Below are 18,240 nucleotides of genomic sequence, written 5' to 3'. Positions count from 1 at the left end.
CATTACTAGTAAAAATAAATATATACATAAAAATTCCTTAAATCTATCCCATAGTTTGTAGACACTATACCTTTTGTGCAAACTAATTAATATACATTTATTGGGAGTTTTTTTACCAAAAATATATAGCAGAATACATATTGGCCTAAATTGATGAAGAAATTCAATCTTTTCCATTTTTTTATTGGATTTGTTTTATAGCAGAAAATAAGAAATATTGTTTTGTTTTTTCAGTTGTTTTTGTTTTGTTTTTTTGAGCAAAAAATAAAAACCCCAGAGGTGATCAAATACCACCAAAAGAAAGCTCTATTTGTGGGGAAAAATGACATACAATTTATTTGGGTACAGCGTCACACAACTGTGCAATTGTCAGTTAAAATTACGCAGTGCCGTTTTGCAAAAAATGGCCTGGTCTTGAAGGGGATAAACCTTCTGGAGCGCAAGTGGTTAAATATAAATGTCAGTAAATTGTTTTTCAATGTTATAAAGTGGTCCAGTACCGGCATACCCCACTTTTAAGTACACAATGGGGTTTATTTACTAAAGCTGGGAAGGTGCAAAATCAGGCTCACTTCTACATAGAAACCAATGAGCTTCGAAACCTCACCTTGTTCAATTAAGCTTTGGTAATAAAATTGATTGGTGATGCTGATTGGTTTCTATGCAGAAGTGAGCCTGATTTTCACTTTCCAGCTTTAGTAAATAAACCTCATTGTGTACTTAAAAGTGGGGTATGCCTGTACTGTTTTACTTGTTTTAGCATCTCATATAGGTGGTAAAGCGATGTGGCAAAGTACCAGTTTTCAAGTCTATGTATTAAGGAAGCATGGTTATGATACGATCACAACATTTTAACTACTGTATAATTGTCAACTCAGAAATATATTCCTAATTAAATTTGTACTGCTATGTCTCAAATGTAACATCGTAGTTACTGTAAAATGTTCTAAAAAAATATTGTCAGAATTTCCATAAGTCATTCTTTATCTATGTAATTCATAACTTTACAAACATTTTCTGTGCAATGATGGAGCACCTTGCAAGTCAGCTTGTTATGAACTGATAGAAGGAGATTGCTTTTTTGTCAGAGTTTCACATAATAAATTAGTTAAACTTAAAATGATACACTGCGCACTTTACTAGACTTTTTGACATGTGATAAATAGAAGACTTTGTAGTTTGATGAATTGTGCTCATGCTATGAAAGGAGATTTTCTGCTGTGGTTTAAAAAAGTGTACCGGAGTAATCCAGGTATATATACAGTACTATCACTAAGCAGTCTTGCATTCAGCCATAGTGACCTGTTCTAAGTCCTTATAGTCACACCACCAATCAATATACAGTATTAGATTGTGTGTATAATAGAGTGTATAATCTACATGGTGGACTTGGAAATATTAGTTCATGATAGCAATCTTAATGTATATAGCAACATTTAGGCTCCATGCACAATGGCTTAAAAAACGTTGCTTCTACATTAGTTTTGTGTCTTACACTTAGAAGAAGCTCAGTGTTATCCTATGTGTCCATGCGCATTAGGACATTTACAGGCATATTTTGAGTTTAACGTTGAGAGGCAGAAGAAAAAAAAAATTCTGGTTCACGTTTCTGATTCGAGCTTGGAGGCAGGAAAAAAACGTAACCTCGTCTAAACTTTGTACAAAAAATGCTTTTTTTTATGCCTGAGAGAACAGAAGTTTTTTTTAAGTCCAGTGTGCATGGAGCCTTAAGGTTAAATCAGGACCATTCAAGTTACCAGCGGAGTTCTTGGTGGACTTTGCTTTTCTAATATTTGATAATAAATACTTTCATAGATTATGTTTAATTTATCTAATATTTGCTTATGGTATAATAAATAAATGTATAAATTAGCTTGTGTACTTTGATCAAATATATATGTTGCATATTTATTATAGTGAGCTCATAATAGATCTTCAAAGACTTTATTTATGCTGTGGAAAAGTGACCATGTGTCACGGTGTATATTGGACAATATGTGCAGTGCTGAAAAATTTGTTTGTTTTGTTTCATTCATTTTTTTTTTTTCAGAAATTCGAAAATTCAAAAATTTGGAAATGAAAAAAATCACAATTCGAAAATTTGGAATTTGGAAATTCAAAAATTCGAGTTCTGAATTTCGGAATTTTTTGAATTCTGAATTTTCAGAAATGTGAAATTTGAAAAATCCAAAAACTCGAAAATTCAAAAATCCGAAAATTCCAAAATTGAAAATACGAAAATAAGAAAGAAAATCCATAAAATTCAAAAGAATGAAAATCCAAAAACTTTAAATAATAACTAACTAAATAATAATGACTAACTATTAAATTTTAGGTATTGGAATTTCCTTTTTAAATATGGCTGTTAGTGAATGTAATGAATACGAATTTACCCCAAGCTACGAATTATCCAAAATAATGAATGCCGCATCTAAACAAATGGAATGGAACAAATTAATTGAATTAATTAATTTCAGATAAATTTGTATTTGTTACGTTCACTAACAATTTGAAAGGAAATTCCAATACCTATAATTTAATAGTTAGTAATAGTTAAGTTATTACTAGTTAGTTATTATTTCAGATTTTCGGTGGCATAGGGGGCATTGGTGGGCACTGAGAGGTAGCACTGAGAGGTGGCTCTGATGGGTGGCACTGATGGGCACTGGTGGGTGGCACTGAAGGGCACTAATAGGTGGCACTGCTGGGTGGCATTGATGGGTACTGGTGGGCGGCACTGAAGGGCATTGATAGGTGGCACTGATAGGTGGTGCTGATGGGCACTGATGGGTGACAACTATGGGCACTGGTAGGTGGCACTGATGATGAGGCACTGATGGGCACTGATTGGCACCACTGGGGGCACTGGTAGGTGGTACTGGTGGGCATTGATATGTGGCACTGATTGGTGGCACTGATGGGCACTGATGGGTGGCAGCCATGGGCAATGATGTGCACTGATGGGCACTGGTAGGTGGCACTGATAGGCAGCACTGCTAAGCCGCACTGATGATGAGGCACTGATGGGCACTGATTGACACCACTGGGGGCATTGGTAAGTGGTACTGGTGGGCATTGATATGTGGCACTGATTGGTGGCACTGATGGGCACTGATGGGTGACAGCCATGGGCAATGATGGGCACTGATGGGCACTGGTAAGTCGCACTGATGATGAGGCACTGATGGGCACTGTTTGACACCACTGGTGGTCATTGATAGGTGGCACTGGTGGGCATTGATAGGTGGCAGTGATTGGTGGCACTGATGTGCACTGGTGGGCACTGATTGGTGGCACTGATATGCACTGGTGGGCATTGGCTGGTGGCACTGGCAGGCAACACTGGTGGGCACAGATGAGGTGGCTGTGGCTTGCTCTTTGGTTGTTAATCCCTGGGGATCGGGATCAGCCCCTTACATGTGATCTGCGATCAGCCGAGTCTCGTTGACTCGGTGATCACAGAGCGCACTGCAAAGAGCATGCAAAGGGGAGTATATTATATGACGGCGTCCCAGTAATATAGTTCCGTATTGTAGTCATCATTCTACTATAGCACGGACGTGAGCAGATTAAAATGCAGTCTGGACTGACACGTGTTCCTGGAATCCTATGCACTTCTAGAGGCTAACCACCCCGAACATCTTCCAATGTACTATATATTTATTTTCATTCATTCATGTATTTATTTATTTATTGGTGGACCTTCCATACCTCTGTAGGACCCTAACTATACAATGGGAAAACTAGAAAATGAATGTGTACTACTCACACTACAGCTAATAGATAGCTCTTATTTGCAACACATTATTTTGATTATCTATGGGTCTTGCTTTTTAATATGTCTTTCTTTGAAATAGTTAACATGACTTTATATTTTTTTTGTAGTGTACACACTATATAACAGTGGAAAAATGTTGTTTAAATATAAATAAAAGTAAATATAAATAAACAAAATATATAATGGAACATCACCACATGACTTAAATGTGTGCAAAAATGCTGCTAGCACAATATACAAACAAGTCCTAAATCGTGAAGGTGAGCAACAACCTTATGGTCGCTCCATTGCACAAATGTTTCAGCTCTCGTGAAAGATGTATAAAGACGAAGGACTAATTATTTTAGACACTGTTATTTTTATGTGAGATATCACAGATTTATGGACATTTGTGTGATGGAATGACCATAACGTAGTTGTTGCCTTTCTTTTTTTTTTTTACATTCAAAAGTATTTATTAGAGAATAATAACAGTACAAAAGATAAGTACAGACATGTAGTTGAATCACAAAAAGATAAAGGCAGAAGATAACAAGCTTTATGTCAGTGAATACAACTGGTTATAACATGAAGAACGGTTGTCTTCTGACCCGACTCTGCTCAGGTGTGCAGATCAGGTTTGACACAACAGCTTTATGGCTGCACAGATTGTTGCTAACAGTAAACTGCGGGTGGGATCCGTACTTCGTGAGGTGAGGGGAGTTCAGAAAGAAAAGGACAGAGAGAAAGAAGGGAAGTGGAAGCAGTAGGAAAGAAAGACGACGGGAGATCCCATGGACAAAGGTCACTCTATTCAGCGAGCAAGGTACATCGCATAATGGTGGGTCATCCAACTAGTCAACGATGATTGTGTAGTGTCACTTAATCAATATCTAGATCACAGGACCAATGTTTTGTATTCTTGTGAGAGCCGGTACTCAAACCAGGGAGACCAAGTCTTGTGGTAGCGTTCAATGTTCTCCTCCGATTGTGCCTTAGTGTCCTCCATTTCACAAATGGAAGAGATTTTGAGCAACCATTCTTTCAAGGAGGGAGAGCGTGGGGTCTTCCAGTGCAGAGGGATAAGCGACCTGGCCGCATTAATCAGATGCCTAGATAAGGAGTTTTTGTACTTCTTCAAAGAGAAGTTGGAAATGTGGAGCAAACAGCACGCTGCATCTAAAGTAAGCCTGGTCTCCGTGATTCGACGCACCAGCCCAGTCACATTGTTCCAGTATGGCCTTATTTGTTCACACGTCCACCAAAAGTGTAACATAGTACCCCTCTCTTTGTGACAGCGCCAACATAAGTCACTCAACAGGGGATACCATTTGTGAATTTTTGCAGGTGTAGCATACCAGCGGGTAAGTACCTTGTACGCTGTCTCTTGCAATCTTGTACTGATGGAGCATTTATGGGCTAGTAAGCAAGCCCTTTCCCATTGGGCATTTGTGATGTCTATGTTCAGATCATCCGACCATCTCTCTCTAAACCGATCGCTCGTCACTGCTTTTAGGTGCTGCAGCCACTCATAGGCTGTAGAGGTAGTTTTTAGCACCCTGTCCCCTTTGAGGCACACCGACTCCAACTCCATGAGGTCTCTGGTAAAGAGGTTCTTGCGAGGCAGTCTGTTAACAAATGAACGTATCTGGAAATATGTCCACAGGGGCAAGTCAGGTATGTCGTTGTCAGTCTTTAGATCTGTGAAGTCTTTCATCGATCCATTATTGAAGCAATGAAGTGCAAGGAGTGGGAGTTGTTTGTTACTGGGTCGTAGTAATTGGTTCCCCATTCCTGGGGTAAAGTCTGGGTTATTTTGTAGGGGCGTGAGTGGACCCAGGGGTGTGGAGAGCCTGTCCTGCTTAGATAGCAGTTGGAAAATGTCCAGCGTTGTCCCTATTAAGGGGTGTTTTTTTAGTTGCGGCGGGTACGCAGACTTCAAAATCCAGGGGGAAAAAAGTAGTTGTTGCCTTTCATGTATGTCAACTAACAGTAATTCTTTTTGAATCTGTCACAGCCTACAGACCAACTCTGAGTTGGCATACAGAGAGATGGTAGTCATCTCAGTTGGGTACTATATGTGCTAGAAAGCTATTATGAATGTGACAGCTTCTGGCACAAGGCTCATGGTTGCTAGGATGCTGATAGCCACCAACTTTCTAACAACAGATGACCCATCATCACCCCACTCAAATGCCCTCTGGGAGATACCCTGGCCCATGGTTGATTGTAACCAAAGGGACAGGGGATGATTGCAGACATTATTATCCAAATGTGGCCATGCCCCCATTGGGTAAAGACAGGAATCTCCAAGCCAAAAGCTGAATGAGAATAAGAATGCATCATTAGTTGCTACAATGCTGTGCACAGCGGACAGCATTTAACAACCAATGATGCTCTACTACTGGGGTTAAACAAACACTGAGGATAGGAGTGTCCATGCTATGGACACTTTGACCTCAATGCTGCACCACCATACCGTTAATATACCTGGCTCCAATAGCTACATGAATATGTAGCGGGCACCGGCATTTCTGGTGGTATAAGAGAATTCGAAAAAGTGTTGTAAACAGTATATGTATATTTTAAGTGTGTTTACAGGTCCGCTGTGAACATAAAACATTCTAAAACGATTTGAAATATGATATTGCAATGTTTCCTTTTATTTATTACTGAACGCAAGATTATATATTTTAGGGCATTATTCAGTGGGAAGTAAAGTACAGTAAAATGAAATTGTGTTCACTTCAGAAATCTAATCAGGTGCAGGGGCAGGTTGATCTCTTATAAATTCCCATGTTCACGATTATTCATTTGAAGTCAACACAACTTTAATTTATTTCACCTCACTTGACACTTTAAAAAAAACAGACCTTGTATCTTATATGTCTTACCCATGTTGTCTATAAATAGAAATCTGACATTTACGTAGCTCAACACAATTGGTCTGATTTACTAAAAGATTTGAAATTGCTCATACAATAAAATGTGTGAAAACTCTCTTCAATTATCCAAACATGTACAGATGATAAGAAAAAATATGGATTTTCACATGACTAGATAATTGAAGTGAATGTTCATACATTTTATTGTGTGAAAATTCTCACACCCTTTTTTTAAATCAATCTCTTTATGCCCGCTATGCGCTCCTCAGAGTTAATTCTAGACTTATACATAAAGTATATTTGTTTTTGCTACACTATCAGCTGTACCTTCAGAGAGAATTATTAGAGCTCTGCAGGATGCATAAATGATACAAGCAAAAAAGATGAATGGTCCAGTGATTACAGCTATGCAATGTTTTCTGTTTAAAAGTGATATGTCTCTTAGATTGTAAGCTCTAATGAGAGCAGGGCTCTCTGATTCCTCCTGTATTGATTTGTATTGTAACTGTACTGTTTGCCCTCATGTTGTAAAGCGCTGCACAAACTGTAGGCAATATATAAATCATGTATTATAATAATAATATGTGGTGTCTCTTCTCTTTAAAGCAAACCATAAAAGTTGGATTTACTAAAACAGCCTTTTTCACTCTTGGTGAATTGAATATGTGTTATCATCATCTTTTCATGTGTATTGGGAATATAAAAAAATAAAAAAACATAATAGCTCTTCTTGTTTAGAACCACATAGGTTCAGTTAAAGTGGAAGTAAACCCATGGATTTAAACAGTTAAAAAAAAGGCATGCCGGGAATGCTAACTGCACATTGGCTGTGCTCTCAGCCAAACTATCAAACCATCCAATGGCTGGTGTCATAACGAATCACATGTGCAGCACCATATCAGTTGAAGATTAAACAGAGGCAAAGATGGCAGCTTCCTTGGCTGAAATTTACTTCCACTCTAACCTATATTGCACCAGCTCAAAAAATTTGATGGAACTCTAGCCAATGGAACTCTAGCCAAAAAGGATAAACTCACCCTTGCAAGGTTACCTTGTATGTGCATATTGATATTATGCTCTTTTGTCATGGTCTTAAATGACATAAAGCTATTGCCTGATTCCCCTAAATATGTCCTTATTTGTTGTGCCAGACCAACAGTGCTATTCAGCCTCTAGTCACATGGCTGATTCCCCTAGGGTTGTTGGTACCTGGAAGCTGTGCTTCAATGCACATGCACTTTAACTCTACTGAATTCCAACACCCCCATCTATTCTAGTGTGTATGTATCAGCACCGCTCAGGCCGCGTACACACGGGCGGATTGTCTGCCCAACTAAGTTCGTCAGACAATCCGACAGACAGTCCGTTCAAAATTTGCATGAACGGACTTGACCACACACGATGAGCAGACAGTCCGCTGAAAGCGTGCGTGATGACGTGTACAGCACGTACGACGGGACTAGAAAAACAACGTCCTATACACTGCAATGCAACCTTCGGCCGTGTAAATCCTTTCTGAGCATGCGTCATACTTAGTCCGTCCAACTTGCCTACACACGAGCGGACTGTCCGCTGAAACCAAGTTTGGACGGACAAAACCAAGTTTGAACGGACTGTCTTACGGAAATTCCGTAAGACTTTGTTCGTCAGATTGTCCGCTGAAAAAGTCCGCTGAAGCCCACACACGAGCGGATTGTCTGCTGAAACACGGGTCAGCGGACTAAGTTGGACAGACAATCCGCCCGTGTGTACGCGGCCTCAGTCTCGGCCAGTGCACATGCGCTCTAAGGCCTCATACACAAAAACGCCAGTAGCACTGCAGAGAGTTTTTAAAAATTTTCATCATTTTTGCAATATCGGTTTTTAGCATTCTTCGGCATTTTTTTGCGTTTTTTTTTCTTAAATCAATTAGATCAAAAATGTTAAAAAACACAGGTGAGCTGTGTTTTTACAGCTGAAAAACTCTTCTCAGAACGCACTCATTTTTTTATTTTATTTTTTAACGCCCAAAAACCCCCCCTGCCAAAAACTGTTGATAACAGCCTATGTTTGCATGGACACATAATCTAACATAATGGGGAGTTATTTGACTGTAGAAAAAAACATCTGATGCCAAAAACGACAGCTGTAAAAACGTCCCGTGTGCATAAGTCTACTGAGCTCTGGCACTGCTGTCTTATAGTGCGCATGAACTGACGTTCTTTACCGAGCAACTAAAAATGTTGGATTTTCCTATCCCTTTTAGTCCCTTTCAGTTCAAGTGACAATGATCTCCAGTTCAAATACAGGGCTGAAGCTCCCCATCATGGGCCCAGACAGCAGTAAAAACAGTAACAAAGGATAAGTAGGTAGCAAAAAAAAAGATGGCAGGGGATCAAACCTTATGGTATTTTATCCAAAGCTAAAAATAAAAAAAAGTTAGATACACTTTAAAGAAGTAGAAGGAAAGGCTAATAACACACTGACATTTAAATCTTCCCCCATCTTTTCTTCTACATTGTGATATATATATATATATATATATATATATATATATATATATAAAATATAATATTTCATTGTAAATACATTTTTTAGTGTTTTTTTTTTCTTTTGCATTTCTTCACACAGCTCCACTCCTTCTCCTTTTTATGCAGTTACTGTGGCTGATGGGGGGCAATTCTCTCCTTTGATAACTAGTGCAGTGAATTCTGGCGGGTAATGTAGCTGCACTATTCAATTTATCCTCATTGTCGACCTACTGTATCACAGAGAGGAGCTGAAGCTTTGAGCTCATGTGGCTGCAAAGAAAAAACTCTGAAAATGTATTTACACTGCAAGTGAACAATTAAATGTTGGTTTGTTATGTAGCTTTTCTTGCTATTTTAAGATTAAAGATATTATCACATAAACTAAATCGTGATACTGGGGTCAATTCACTAACATTTACCGCATGCGATAACACAGTCACATGGCTTATTTGCATAAATTGTTGCATGCGGTAAATAAAGTCGAATTCACAAAAAAAAATTAGTATGCTATATTTTCCTGCAAAATGAAAAATGTGCCAGTAAATATTGTATAAAAACCATGCTGTAAGCTCTTATGTCCAATTCAAAAACAGAACGGAGAGTAAAAAAAACATTCGATAACTATCACCAGGGTTTTGCTGACGGTATCACATGCGAAAAACAAGCCCCTTTTGTTGATCCATGTTGCTTTCAAGAGTTTTAACAAACTTGTTTGCAGATCCCTACCTTTTTTGTTCTGAAGAAATAGTTGTTTGTTTCACCATGTACGTTAAAGATTTTGAGCAGGAGGGACTGGTTCATCAGTGTTCTGATGAGAAAAGTTACAGTGTTGGAATCCCTTTAAAAATCTCACCAAAACCAATTTTCCTATTGCAGGAGGTGCCTAAAATTTGACCTGTATCTTGTCAAATCAGTGAGCCGAGCACAAGCAGAAAATTTTAATTCTGGTGGAGGTTGTGTATAGTGATGGACGAACGTTTCGCCCGGCGGTCGTTTCGCGGCGAATTTCCGACATTCGCGGTCCGCACGTTCGAACGCCTTTTTCCGTCGTTCGCCGCGGCGGACTTACGTGTTTAATGTATACAAGAACTTTAACCTTTGGTGACACGTTTATCATGTGATACAGGACAGCCAATTGAGACATGACAGCACATGGACACTTGGACATTCCCCCTAACCTATAAATACACCCGATCCGGTGGCCATTTTACATTCTTTCTTCTGTTACGATAGGGACAGGTTCCTGTGTGGAGTAGGGAGAGATAAACCACTAGCTATTTGGTACACAAAAGTTCTTTTCAGGACTGGTATAGGTGTTAGGTGTTGATAGGTTTGCTGTGCTGCTGATTCTTGCAGCAGCCTGAGTGTCTTTTGTTAGTTTAGAGAAAGGGAAAGGACGGTGTATGCTACAGGGACAGCCAGATTAGTCTTTCATCATCATCATCATCATCATCATCATTAGCTGTTACTATCAAGGTCCACAAAAGAGCTGTTCCAGTAACCACTAATCGTTCTCTTTTTTTGCCAATTTGTATAGGGACAGGAAGGAAGCAGTGTTGTCAGGCAGTGAGGGTAATTTTAAAGACTTGCTGTTATTATTAGTTCCACAAAGGTTCTTTTCAGGACTGGTATCAGTGGTACAGTAATAGGCTTGTACATGTATAATATTCTTTCTTCCAAATATAGAAAGGATATTATACTTGACTGCTGCCCTTCTGCTGCAGTCTGCTAAACATTCACAACTCACTTGTTCCACAAAAGTTCTTATAAGGACTGGTAACTTGGTATAGGGTGCTACGGTACATAGGCTTGAGTGCGGTACAGTCTGCTGTTCTGTAAGGACCGCTATCGGTCCACAATAGATAGGGTTGACGTGCACCACTGCTGACCGCTGCCCTATACTGCAGCAGTCCTTCAGCGGTATAGGGACTGACGTACAGTCTGCTAAACACTAATACACAACCTGCTTGGTCCACAAAAGTTCTTATAAGGACTGGTAACTTGGTATAGGGTGCTACGGTACATAGGCTTGAGTGCGGTACAGTCTGCTGTTCTGTAAGGACCGCTATCGGTCCACAATAGATAGGGTTGACGTGCACCACTGCTGACCGCTGCCCTATACTGCAGCAGTCCTTCAGCGGTATAGGGACTGACGTACAGTCTGCTAAACACTAATACACAACCTGCTTGGTCCACAAAAGTTCTTATAAGGACTGGTAACTTGGTATAGGGTGCTACGGTACATAGGCTTGAGTGCGGTACAGTCTGCTGTTCTGTAAGGACCGCTATCGGTCCACAATAGATAGGGTTGACGTGCACCACTGCTGACCGCTGCCCTATACTGCAGCAGTCCTTCAGCGGTATAGGGACTGACGTACAGTCTGCTAAACACTAATACACAACCTGCTTGGTCCACAAAAGTTCTTATAAGGACTGGTAACTTGGTATAGGGTGCTACGGTACATAGGCTTGAGTGCGGTACAGTCTGCTGTTCTGTAAGGACCGCTATAGGTCCACAATAGATAGGGTTGACGTGCACCACTGCTGACCGCTGCCCTATACTGCAGCAGTCCTTCAGCGGTATAGGGACTGACGTACAGTCTGCTAAACACTAATACACAACCTGCTTGGTCCACAAAAGTTCTTATAAGGACTGGTAACTTGGTATAGGGTGCTACGGTACATAGGCTTGAGTGCGGTACAGTCTGCTGTTCTGTAAGGACCGCTATAGGTCCACAATAGATAGGGTTGACGTGCACCACTGCTGACCGCTGCCCTATACTGCAGCAGTCCTTCAGCGGTATAGGGACTGACGTACAGTCTGCTAAACACTAATACACAACCTGCTTGGTCCACAAAAGTTCTTATAAGGACTGGTAACTTGGTATAGGGTGCTACGGTACATAGGCTTGAGTGCGGTACAGTCTGCTGTTCTGTAAGGACCGCTATAGGTCCACAATAGATAGGGTTGACGTGCACCACTGCTGACCGCTGCCCTATACTGCAGCAGTCCTTCAGCGGTATAGGGACTGACGTACAGTCTGCTAAACACTAATACACAACCTGCTTGGTCCACAAAAGTTCTTATAAGGACTGGTAACTTGGTATAGGGTGCTACGGTACATAGGCTTGAGTGCGGTACAGTCTGCTGTTCTGTAAGGACCGCTATAGGTCCACAATAGATAGGGTTGACGTGCACCACTGCTGACCGCTGCCCTATACTGCAGCAGTCCTTCAGCGGTATAGGGACTGACGTACAGTCTGCTAAACACTAATACACAACCTGCTTGGTCCACAAAAGTTCTTATAAGGACTGGTAACTTGGTATAGGGTGCTACGGTACATAGGCTTGAGTGCGGTACAGTCTGCTGTTCTGTAAGGACCGCTATAGGTCCACAATAGATAGGGTTGACGTGCACCACTGCTGACCGCTCACCTATACTGCAGCAGTCCTTCAGCGGTATAGGGACTGACGTACAGTCTGCTAATCACTAACACACAACCTGCTTGTTCCACAAAAGTTCTTATAAGGACTGGTAACTTGGTATAGGGTGCTACGGTACATAGGCTTGAGTGCGGTACAGTCTGCTGTTCTGTAAGGACCGCTATCGGTCCACAATAGATAGGGTTGACGTGCACCACTGCTGACCGCTGCCCTATACTGCAGCAGTCCTTCAGCGGTATAGGGACTGACGTACAGTCTGCTAAACACTAATACACAACCTGCTTGGTCCACAAAAGTTCTTATAAGGACTGGTAACTTGGTATAGGGTGCTACGGTACATAGGCTTGAGTGCGGTACAGTCTGCTGTTCTGTAAGGACCGCTATCAGTCTGCTGTCAGCGCTGTATGTCACGGTGCTGCTGTCAGCGCTGTATGTCACGGTGCTGCTGTCAGCGCTGTATGTCACGGTGCTGCTGTCAGCGCTGTATGTCACGGTGCTGCTGTCAGCGCTGTATGTCACGGTGCTGCTGTCAGCGCTGTATGTCACGGTGCTGCTGTCAGTGCTCTGTATTACGGTGCTGCTGTCAGATGCCTCTATCACGGTGCATGTGTCATTCCGGTATGTCACGCTGCTGGTGATCATCTCCTGCACCCTCTTCTTTGCCTACCCTGGTCCCTGACCTTCCCTCTCCTCCATTGCCTTCATTAGCTCCATAGTCCTGAATTGTTAGAACAATTTCCCAAATAAAATAAAAATGCTTGTAGTTATCGATCCCAAATTCACCTCATACATGTATTATGTCATTGTCCAGATGGTGGGACTACGTTTTACCCCCTAATAATTACCACGTGGCCGCAAATTCGACATGAAGGTTTGCAAAGTTCGCCTCCCATTGAAGTCAATGGGGCCCGCGGCGAACGTTCGGTTTCGCGAACGTTTGGGTCCGTTCGCATTTCGCTTTCGCGAAACGTCCCGTCGGAAGTTCGTCCATCACTAGTTGTGTACACTGTTTGCTATATTCTAGATCAGGCTTTCTCAACCTTTTAACCCTAGATTAACCCCAAACATTATTTTCAGGTCTCGAGGAACCCTTACTAAAACCAATTTATCAGGGGTCAATAGGAACAATGCCCCAGATACTGGTGACCAATAGGAATAATGCCCCCCTTAAAGTGGTACTCAGATTGCCACCCTTAAAGACAGCTAAAAAGATATTTGGTGTCATGTTGCTGGCTTTGCTAAGTGATGCTGAACCTTGAACTCTGTAGGCACCATCAAAAAGGTGGTTCATCAGCCACAGCTCAAGGAACCCCTAGCAACCTCTGGAGGAACCCCAGGGTTCCACGGAACTCTGGTTGAGAATGGCTGTTCTAGATTGTAAGCTCTAACAAGCAGGGCCCCCTTGATCCCTCCTGTATTGAATTGTATTGTAATTTAACTTTCTTCCCACATGTTGTAAAGTGCTGCACCAACGGTTGGTGCTATATAAATCCTGTATTATAATAATAATAATAATAATATTGCATTGAATTGTAAAGAAAAAAACAGTGACTGCAGACTGAAAAGGAAAAGTAATTATCAATAACATTAAATTACAATGTGCCTTGTCTATCAGTTATATATGCTATATATATATTTTTTTTTTTCATTTGTTATGTTATTTCCCACAAAAGTGGAGTTATCCCTTAAGATAAGTGATACAAATAATACAGTTTCTACAAATTTTAAGTATTCTTTATCTCTACAACTCCTCAATACATATCATAAACATTTAAAGCCCTTTACTTTAATGTCTCAACTGTGGACAGATCTCCAAAATCCTTAAAAGTCTGCTTCTCTAATGATCTAGGACTGTTCATTGTAAAAGAATGGGAAGCAGTAATTGGGAAGGTAATATCAGCCTGTGAAATTCAACAGCATGCCTGTAATGAGAGCTCATTGGGAATGCAGTCCTGGCTGTTTCAGCATTAAGCATTCTCCTCATGTTTCACATAAATGCATCCTGTCCTCATGAGAGGATGGGCAGTGCATTGCTCTTCCTCATTCAAAGTGAATGTTAAGCTAAAGGAAAATTCAGCTGATACAGAACAGACCGAAATGTTTTCAAGCTTTAGAAGGCAAATAGATTAAGTTGTCATTCTTTTTTTTTTTTTGTTCTATGTCTTGTTCCGAGCTGAGGATTTGGAGTTAGGTATAGTTCGTTTTTTTTTTTCTCCTGCTAGAATTATGGACTGCAGTATTGCGTGATCTACCTGATGGAGGCTAGGAGTACAACACCAAAACAGGATAACTCTCTAAACTGGAGCTTATATTGCTGGATCAGCTACCCCAGCTGCTACCTTCTACTTTCTAATGCGTTTCTAAGCGTTGACTGAAGATCAGAACAAAGGCTTTGCTGAAATCAAATGCAACCAAATTTGAACTTTTTTTTTTTTTTTAAACGATAGCCGCCTTTCTTTTTGAAGTATTGTGTCTCATACGCTGCGAAGGCAGAAGGTTGGACTTTGTCACAGCCCAGAAAGCATTTGATTTACTGTGAATGGGGAGATGCAGCATCAGCAGCGGTATCAGAGAGGGGAGACAGAGGAGAGCCTTGAATGTGAACTTGACATGTTTATCCACAATGTGTTCAAAGGGAGCTGCAGAGTTCAGGGCCAGCTACCCCTCTCTCTGTGAGTCGCAGACTAATCTTTACTCCCAGACTCCTGGGACAGGCACAGCAAACAGCCAGTAAAAGGTAAGCTTTACAATTATTCTGCGAGCTTTTCCATTTGTAGTCAGGTAGTGTGACAATGCACATTTCTAGAAGGAGCGATTTGTCATTTCTGACAGTCGTGACATTTTCTCACAGTAATGCAATAGGTAAATAAACAACATTATTATCTCATGGTGAAACATCGCAAAGAAATCTTCTAAAGCAAGTAAAATATATTTTAAAAAAATGTATCAATATATAATTTTTTTGTATTCTTGCTGCTTTGAATGTATTTGATGTTTTGAAGTATTTAGGCGAAGTTGGCACTTGAAAACCATCTTACATATCAAGCTCTCTGTGGCTGAATGTTTACAGGGATAATTGTAAAATGTTGGTTTCCGTTTGATGGAAGTTGCAATATAAGCAGAAAACAAATGGCCCGGGGTCATAGATCTCAGAACATTGCGATAAATTATTTGGAATGGGAATTCAGTAGAGTAGGTTCTTATTTAGGGCTGAGCTCTTTTTATTTCTAGAAGGATGTTTTGCTTTTTGACATCCAAGTTAATGAGAGCATTTCATCAAAAATATACTGTCCTTATAGTACAGAACACATTTTGGCAGAATTCTAACATTCAGCTTACTGAAAATCTGTTATATAACATTAGGTATGTAAGAGCCAGTTGCCAATGAATGTGTTTGGATATGTTTGATTGGTCTATACAGTTAAATTAAATGTTTTACTTATTATACAAGTGCATGTTAAACCATCTGCTGGTTATGTTCATTCAATTATTAAGCCAAATGAGTGAGCCTGATTAAAAGTGTATAGGGAATATGAGAATGGTGCAGAAGTATGTGCTATTACGTCGTACATTTATGTAATTTTGTCTTGAAGTGAAATGTGCTGAATCATAAAGCTTTAACGTAAAACCTCAACTTCTAAATGTCTAGCAGATGCTACATAGTAATTGATTTCATTTCTAAAATTCAGTCATTCTTAAGTATGTTGCATTCTTTACTTGATGAGGCAAAGATAGCCCATAACAGGAAGTTTTACATAAATTTTGTTCTCCTAAACTGACGAAAGATTATTATTTTTTTGTTTGTTTTGTTGAGTAGCTGTATATCATTGTTTTTTTCACTGTATTTTCCAACATTTTATGATATGTCTAGCAATGTGAAAAGTACAATAACTCACTAAAGCCATTGTGAAATAATCTTTATCTTACTAAATTGCAACTGTTGAAACATCTGTTGAAAACCTGGTTAGTTCTAAGGTATTGCATGCAAAATGTTTTCCATAGTTTAATAAAGAAAACAATAGACCTCTTGATTGGTTACAGTATGTCAACCTTATTACTTATAGCACATCATCAGTCATCACTGCTCCTTAGAGATACAGTGGGGTTCTAGAAAATCTATGATAAATTGTTTGGTTACATGCATAATAGATTTTTAAAACAACATATTATTTGTTTCATTGCTAAGTATTTACTTGCTGTGCTTAAGATTTGGTAGTCAGTAAGAACTGGTATGTGTTCCTAGACTTCTTTGTTTTCTATCACTGTGATTCACAACCAATATGAGTGATGGATGTTTTACAGTATTATGTTTGTGAGTTTATTGTAGTCATCACACTGAAGCAACCATTAGTAACGATGACATATTCTATGTGAGAAATCGTTTTGTGTCATTAACCACTTTTGTACCGCCATATGTCTTAAAACAGCAAAGTGGTGGAAATGGTATTTACCCATTTCCCAGCCGCTTCACAATTTAACACCCGTGAACTAGGTCGTCAGCTGGCCCAGTTTACAAACACTATCAACAGAGCAGATCTGAGCTGCACTGTACCTTGGGATCTATGTACTGGTCATAGAAAGACCAGTACCAGTGTACACAGATGTAAATAGTATTGTGTTTACATATGTGATCACACCCCTAATCTTACAATGAAAGAGGGGAGGAAAAAGAATCGAATGAATGAATGAGTCATTCATTAGTCCTTGATCACCTCACAGATTATGTCAGCAGCAGCTGCAGGTAAATGTTTTTAACCCTTGCATACCCCCTTCTCCTACACATTTGATTAACATTCTCTCTCTATTTGATCTGTATGTTAGTTCTTCACCTCCCTTATCCTGCACATTTGCAAATTAGCCCTTTATTCCCTATCACTCACTGTTTATGACCTGTACATTAACCCTTTCACCACCTCCTCCCTCTGTGTATGACCTGTATGTGCTGTATCTAGTGCACCTTTACCTAGCTCTAAATTTTAACTACCTCAAGATCAGCACTTCCTAAAAAAGTGGCAAAACGTAGATCACCTTGTGGTCTCTACTTTTCAAAAATTGATCATTTTGGGGTGTTCCCATGTCCTGGCATTTTTATTAGAACAGAAAGTACAGGACTTTTTTTGGTCTTTCTTCCTTTATATAGTAAAAAAAACTAAAATCCAGTGGTTACTAAATAGGCGCAAAATAGCCATGTATATCTAAAAAAAAAAGAAATACATCAAATGAATTTGGGCATAGAGATACATGGGGGGGGGGGGGGGGGGGGTAATTGTCGGTCGAAATATCTCAGTACTGGAAAGTGAAAAATCACCTGGTAATGAAGATGCATTACAGGGTAGTACTCAGGGGTTAAGAAATCAGAGATATTGGCTTAAAGCTTGCATTTTTAATAACTTAAGTTAGCCATAAATGGTATCACATAAAACCCATTTCTGAGATAATGTTTACCTGCTCAATTGACTAAAAAACATCAGTTTTCTCCTTTTTGTTTACACACGGTGGGGTCTTTGGGTGTCCATGTCACTTCCAGCACGACGATGACCCTTCCTTTTGGCTGTCCCCTCAGGATTCAGATAAGGCGGGATGTCAGTGCGAGGAGACAATAGGGGATTGGACAGTGAGGGACCATCTGCAGAGTTAGCGGTC

The 18,240-nt window shown here is 40.1% G+C and overlaps 1 protein-coding gene across 3 annotated transcripts in view; it reads left to right on the top strand.

The window, feature by feature from the left end:
• Positions 1 to 18,240, top strand: part of FRMPD4 (FERM and PDZ domain containing 4) — a 491,089-nt gene that overhangs the window by 149,326 nt on the left and 323,523 nt on the right. The window contains exon 1 of one of the 3 annotated variants that reach the window (XM_077482547.1): positions 14,655 to 15,334. The exons of the other annotated variants lie outside the window; for them this stretch is intronic. The gene's annotated coding sequence lies outside the window, so the exon portion shown is untranslated. Of the gene's footprint in view, positions 1 to 14,654; positions 15,335 to 18,240 lie in introns of those variants that run through there. 3 annotated transcript variants of the gene reach the window in all.

The sequence above is a fragment of the Lithobates pipiens genome, unplaced genomic scaffold (genome assembly GCF_037356315.1).
Source record: "Lithobates pipiens isolate NorthernLeopardFrog02 unplaced genomic scaffold, aLitPip1_a1.2 Scaffold_16, whole genome shotgun sequence".
Classification (NCBI taxonomy): Eukaryota; Metazoa; Chordata; class Amphibia; order Anura; family Ranidae; genus Lithobates; species Lithobates pipiens.
The sequence above is the reverse complement of the archived record's forward strand: the minus strand, read 5'-3'. Positions and strand labels throughout refer to the sequence as shown.